Source organism: Myotis lucifugus, unplaced genomic scaffold, assembly GCF_000147115.1.
Source record: "Myotis lucifugus unplaced genomic scaffold, Myoluc2.0 scaffold_21, whole genome shotgun sequence".
Classification (NCBI taxonomy): domain Eukaryota; kingdom Metazoa; phylum Chordata; class Mammalia; order Chiroptera; family Vespertilionidae; genus Myotis; species Myotis lucifugus.
In genome coordinates, this window is record NW_005871069.1 from 9,912,981 (window position 1) to 9,919,863 (window position 6,883).

Here is a 6,883-nt window from a genome sequence, read left to right on the forward strand (position 1 = left end):
GGGGGGGGGTAAGAGATCACAAAGGACTTGTATGCATGCATATAAGCATAACAAATGGACATAAGACACTGGGGGGTAGGGGAAGCCAGGGGATTGTCAAGGGCGGGGAAAAAAAAAAAGGAGACATATGTAATACTCTTTGTAATAATTTAAGCAATAAAAAAATTAAAAAAAAATAAAAAAAAAAAAATAAAAATAAACTACAAGTATAATAAAACAAATCCAATGGAAAATTGATGCATTTTTAAGCAAGAGATTGAACAAACAGGTTTTCAAATATTAAAATCCATTTTCAATGTAAAGCCCCGTTTCATTTCATTTCAGAACATTCCTCTCAAATTTTTATAACTTTAATTTTAAAAGAACTGTTTTACATTCCCCCTTATGGAAAAAAAGAAAGGTTTTCTATATACTGAAATAGTTTTACTTCTATCAGTTGAAACTATCAATTCAACTTAAACTAAGTGAACTAGATAGTATTTCAACTATCTAAAGAGCAATTTTAAAGGCAATTCCTCTGCTAAACATGGAAATAAGTTGTAACAAAGTTTGTGAGAAAGTGATTTATTCTACCATTTTTAAATATGGCAGAGATGACATCTAGCTGTGTATATAGTGAAACACCACTAGGACCAAGCTTTGAAGTCTACATGGACCTTAAGCGTGGGAGTTTAAATGAATACCTGTAAGATTAAGATTGCACTTCAATCATCAAAGTCTAAATAAAAGGAAAAAACAGACACCAATGTGTCTAATTGTTCTAATATATAAATGACCCTGACCAAACTTTTATGGAAAAAAAAAGGAAAACATTTGTTTCTATTGTCAACTTTGTTTTCTATAAATATAATGTATAAACTTTAAATTAGCATATTAGGGATGGGTCCTCCCCCCACCAACAAAAACCAACGATAAACAAAACTAAAAAAAATGCATAAAGTCAAAACCAAGGACAGAGTAATGTGACTGTCCCCGGTCAGTGCTGGTTATGCTGCCCTCTTGCAAAATGACAGGCGAAGTCGCACTTGTTTTTACATTTGCATCTGCAGATGTTGCCCTGGAAAGGGTTCTCACACCCATGACATCCCATGTGAATGGTGGATGTTGTCGGCAAAGTACATGTCACAGTGCTGGCAGTGGTGCAGGAGCTGCGGGTCCTGGGCCGGCAGGGTCGGAGCGGGCGTGCTCGGCTGGCTGTTTCCTATGCTCAGGGTGCTCGTGTGGGCACTGGGTTCGCTGCTTGGATCTGCCACGGGACTGTAGTTCCTCTGGCTCTGGGGCGGCCGAGGCTCGGGGCTGGTGGGGGAGGCGCTCTGAGGAATACTTGCGGCCACGGCAGAAACCACTGCCTGGGCCGAGGGTTGCTGCATCAGGAAAGGCTTCTCGTCCGGGCAGAGCACTACGTCGGGGGATGCGGGGTTCTGGTTTTCAGGGGGCAGGCTGGACAACTGCCCTGCGAGAGTGGAGAGCTGATTGAGAGGGTTGTCGACCAGGAGTTCTTGGGGGTCCCTGCGTAGGCCCCCAGTTGAGGTGCTTTTCGCCATACTTTCATACGAGTCCGTCTGGATGTTGGGGATTTCATGGGTGAAATCGTTAAGGTAGTCTGGCTTCTGAACCACCATGGAAGGCGGACGTAAGTTGATTAGTGCTCTTCTGCTATAGCCCAGGTTGCTGGTTTTCTCCTGTAAAACGCCCCACATTTTCTTGCTGCTTAAGAAAGACCTCGCACCTTTGATTGGTACCATCTTATGCTTGCGCCGTCGATGATGGGAGAGGTTACTTCGATCGCTGTAGCAGAAGGAACACAATTCACATTTATATGGTTTTTCTCCTGAATGGGAACGCATATGGGCTTCCAGGTGACGCTCGTAAGCAGAGGCAAATGGACGTAAGTGAAATCTATGAGGTTTTTCACCTGTGTGGATTCTGATGTGTTCGATAAGCTGGGCTGTCCCTTTGCTGGCATAGTTGCAATAACGACACTTGAGCTTCCCATCGAAGGTCCTTTCGAAGCCGTCTACCAACATTCCCGAGTTTTCATCCAGGGAAACCAACAGATGGTGGTCAAGTCCATTTTGATCGCCATCTGTCCCAGCTCCCCGAAGAGCCTCTGCCTCCTTGTCCCCGCCCACTGACCCCGAGATCATGTTCACGTGGTGGGTCTGCTGGGTCAGGTACTTCTGGAAATCCTTCACCAAGTCCAGAGGCTCTGGCTTCTTCTCGCCCGTCTTGTTTGTTTTGTGTGGCTTGTTTTTAAAGTTTACAGGTTGTTACACCTGGGGGGACACTTTTCACCCCAGACCAGTGCCTCCTTGTTCTGGCCACTCCAGCATGGATGAAATGCAGAGGAGCTGCAGTGTGCTCTGGAGACGCACCCGGCGGATCCGCAGGCCATGGAGGGACCTTCAACTCAGATGGAAAAGCCTCAGGGAGGTCGCCTGGCAGCTGCCCCGAGTCACCCACGCCACTGCAGCTGCTGCGCGGCCACGGCCATGTTTGGTCGCGAGTTTATTCTTGATAAAAGTGTCAATGCAGGAATCAGACTCCTGGGACGGTGGGTGGTGGTGGTGAGGTGAGTAACAGGATTTCTGGATAGGACCTGTGAACCATTTCTGGGCAATAATGGTGATGTTTCTTGAGGTAGCAGACAGGATGCCTGCTTTCTGATTTGTTTGGGTCAGTCATTGAGCAAGCTAAGGGAAGGCTGGATGATTGAGAGAGAAACAAGGGATTCTTGGTTAAACTGAAGACTTCATTTGTGAACCAGAAATCTTAACAAATCTCTTGGACCTTGAGCCACATATTTTCCCTCAAAAGTATGCATTTTTTTTCCAGCAAAATTTTGTTGAGGGTATGTTGAGGAGTGAACTGAGGTGGATATGTGGAACTTATTTAATGGCATACTGTACTAAAAATCTGAGGACCTGCAGGAGATTTAAAACCCACCCTTGTTATAACTGTTTAAAAGATTGTGAAATTATCAAAATGCACCTGAATTAAGTTTTAATATACAGTATGATGGATGAGTAGGCTGTCCATTTTACCATTTCTTTCTTTGAATTCTTAGGAATGGTTTGGCAGTGCAAGAACTCTATAATTAACAAATTCAATAAATACTGTATGGGCAGAACACCTGTCTAAAATGATGTCTAATCTTTGCCCAATTTAAACTTCTAATACAGCCCTAATTGGCTTCCATCTCCAATCAGTTGCTTGGATGGACAGAAAAATCAACCTTTAACATTTTTAGTTATTACTATTTTTTAACAGAAACACAAATTTATTGGTTTTATACAACTTGAGATCAAATAAAAAGTACATTATCAAGTACATTTGTCTCACTTTAAAAGCATATGGTCAATTTAAAATGCACTACCCCCTTTTTCCAACACTGAGATTAAAACAAATTAATAAAAGTGAAAAATTGAAAATTAGGACAAGAGATAACTCTTTTACAGATGGACTCAGGTTAGGCAGATAGCTTTCAATGATGTAGGTGTGAAATAAATTATTTCAGGGAAAAAAATTCCCAAACACCTTATGAAAAAGTATACAACTCTACTTCAAAGTATGCTATTTACTCACTGCCAAAGACAGTTTCATTTCAAATCTTGTTTCTGTAATTAAAGCCTAAGCAGCCATCAAAAAAGGTTAGTGCATATATAACCTTTCAAAGTTAAACAAAAGCCATAAAATTTCAGCCACAAGGCTTAAAGGATTATCTATTTTAAATGCTTATTTCCAGATGTAACTATAAGAATGTTAATTTGTCATGTCAACAAACAAGACCATAAGTAGATCCATCATGTTGGAGGATTTTAATTACATTGAGGATATTCCTGCTGCAATTAACATGCAATCAGTGCATTCCCTACATGGCTCTATTACGGCAATGAATCAAATTCTAGAAATACTATAAGTGAGCTTACTTAATAAAGGAGATTATACAACATAAACAATCATTGCAGCTTTTCACTTCTGTTATGAAGCAGCACCAGAATAGTCAAACTGCTTGGTTACTCAATCAGATTTCACCACATCAAGAATTGGTTACCCACATAGTATTTTCTAAAAATTTTTGGATGTAAATAATATCAATATCAGGAGCGTTATAACCATTTATAGCTCAGAGCTGTATACATCTTAGGTTTGAGATGAACAAATACAGCCTGAAGATATCACACAAAGGAATGAAACTGATGCATGTATACAGGTGGATTCTCATGGAGGCCATATTCAGTCACTCATATCCATGTCTTCGTCATGATGATCATCACCATTCACTTTGGATTCTCTCAGGGGATCACCAGTTCCCTTTTCCACAGAACATTCTTTTGTTTTGGGGGAAACTGGTTCTGTTGGTCTCTTCTCCTCTTTTTTCTCTTTCTCGCTGTCATACCCCTGTTCTTCTTCATCATAATCCCATGTAACCTGTTTTACATCTTTATCACTCTCCGATTTTCTTTCCCGATCCTTTTCTTTATCTTTATTTTTCTTCTTCTTGCTTGTTGATCGTTCTCATTCATCTCTGCCTCTTTCTTTGTCTTTATCTTTCTTCTTCTCCTTTTTATGCCTCCTAGGGGACGGTGAGCGAGACAATTTTCTTTTCGGAGACCTGGGCTTTTTAGATCTTGTGCCACTCCTGCTTCGTCGATGTCGTCTCTCTCTGCTTGCACTTCTGGTCCGTCTAGCTGTGCTATAACTTTCTGGTGGTGTTTTGGAACGTTTATTTTCTTTGTCTTCTTTCTTTTTGTCTCTGTTTTTGGATGTGCTCCTTGACCTTCTACCTCTCTCTCTGGAATGAGATCTTCTCCGTCTGGGACTTTTGGATCACCTACTCCTTGACTTAGAATGTGACCTCCTTCTAGATCTGCTTCTTAACCGCCTGTGTCTAGAAGATGAAGGAGTCCTCCTCCTCCTAGAGCGTGATCTTGATCTTGAGTGCCTTCATTTTTCTTCTTTTTTATCTGGTTCTATGGCAGCAGATATTAGGGACTGTGCTTCTCGTACTCTCTTCATGGCTTCCTCTATTTCTTTACTGAAGGTATCTGATTTCAGACTTAGTGAAACAAGACCAGCAGCTACATGATTCAACTTGGGATCAACAGTACTCATAAGCTTCAGCAACTGATCTGCAGCAAGAGACTGAGAGTTCAAGTTTGCTCCAGGAAGCCCAAGTGCAGCAAGGGCAGGATCAAGAGTAGGAGCTCCCAAAGCAGCCAATGGAACAGCGCCAATCTGGTTAAGTGCGTTAGGAGTAGGCAGGAGTCCACCACCAGGCAGAAGACCTGCCACTGCATTAGCTGGTGCCAACAGAGACAAAGCCTTAGTCTCATCAGGAATAACTCCTTCTGCATATGGTACGACTATCAATGCTCTGTCAACGAATACAGTGTTTGTCAGATGCTGTGCCACAGCTGCTGAGTCCGGATCATGGAATTTAACAAAGCAGACACGGGATGAGACCGGCAAAGGTGAATCATTGAGCGAAATAATTCCCAGAGGCAGGCTGGCACCGGCAACGGGAAGGGCTCCTCTGTCCTCCAGCTCCAGTCACGGATAGTGACGTCATCTAGGCCACGCCGCCAAGAGCGGAAGGCCCCGTGCACAGAGCGCGCCCCCCCTCTCCGCCCCGCGGGAGGCTAGTTATTACTATTTTTATACATACATATTTTGAAATATGTTCACACACAGACCTATATGTGAATGTCAAGCCAACTGAGAACAACAAAATTCCCATCAACTAGTGAATGAATAAAAAAAATGTACATCTATCCAATGGAAATCTATTCAATAAGAAAAGGGAATTATTTCAGAGTTAAACAGAGAAAGAAAACAACTAGGACATTTTCAGTATGTTTGTGTAGTGATTTGTTTATAGGGATTAACATTACACAATTGGAATCAGCTCAGCATTCTCCATGTGGTTTTTTGCATCTAGTACTAGAACTTGGAGTTCACAGGCTAGGCGGTTGGGAAGGGAAGATCCATGCAAAGTGGAAGAAACAAGGGCAAGCTGGAACCCATGAGTGACCCTAGGTCACTTCTCAGTGTCCCTAATCTTGATGATATGGGTATCCTTTGGGGAAAGTTGCCCTTTGCCAAGTTGCTAAACACACACTTGGTCCAGGAATCCGAAAAGCTGAAAGAGGATCCAAGGAAAGGTAGAACATTATAGGCCATTCTGCCCCACACCAACAAATTGAACCAGCAAGTAAGTTACATGTGTGAGCTCCAAAAGTGCCTCCATAAAAATGGCTACAGCCTCACTCCTGCTCTCCCAGCTTCACACTGACCACTCTGTGGCCCACCCTAATGGAAACATGCTAGGAAGAGAATTCTGGGAGACACAACACAATTCAGCCCAGTCAAGTTGACACAGGAAGAAACTACTAATACATGCAATAATAGATAAATCTTAAAATATTATGCTAAGTGGGGAACCTTGTCACAAAAGACTACATATTATATGATTCCATTTAAATGACATTCTAGAAAAGATAAAATTATAGAAACTGAAATCAGATCATTGGTCACCAGGTTCTGGTGGGAAGAGAAGATTGGTTGTAGGTCCTTGCTTTTCATCACTTTGCATATTTCATGCAAATCCATTCTGGCCTGAAATGTTTCTGTTGAGAAATCAGCTGACAGTCTCATGTGAGTTCACTTGTAGGTAACTGACTGCCTTTCTCTTGTGGCTTTTTAAGATTCTCTGGCTGTATTTGTTTTTAAATATATTTTTATTGATTACAGAGAGGAAGGGGAAGGGATAGAGAGATAGAAATACCAATGATGAGAGAGAATCATTAATTGGCTGCCTCCTACACACTCCCTATCAGGGATAGAGCCCGCAACTCAGGCATGTGCCCTGACCAGGAATGGA

The 6,883-nt window shown here is 42.1% G+C and overlaps 2 pseudogenes across 1 annotated transcript; both read right to left on the reverse strand.

Moving 5' to 3' along the window:
* Positions 1-976: 976 nt before the first annotated feature.
* Positions 977-2,147, reverse strand: LOC106696615 (annotated as a pseudogene).
* A 1,958-nt stretch (positions 2,148-4,105) lies between these two features.
* On the reverse strand, positions 4,106-5,478 carry LOC102441800 (annotated as a pseudogene). Its single transcript, XR_002828496.1, has one exon. The product of XR_002828496.1 is annotated as a serine/arginine-rich splicing factor 11 pseudogene (transcript).
* Positions 5,479-6,883: the final 1,405 nt, after the last annotated feature.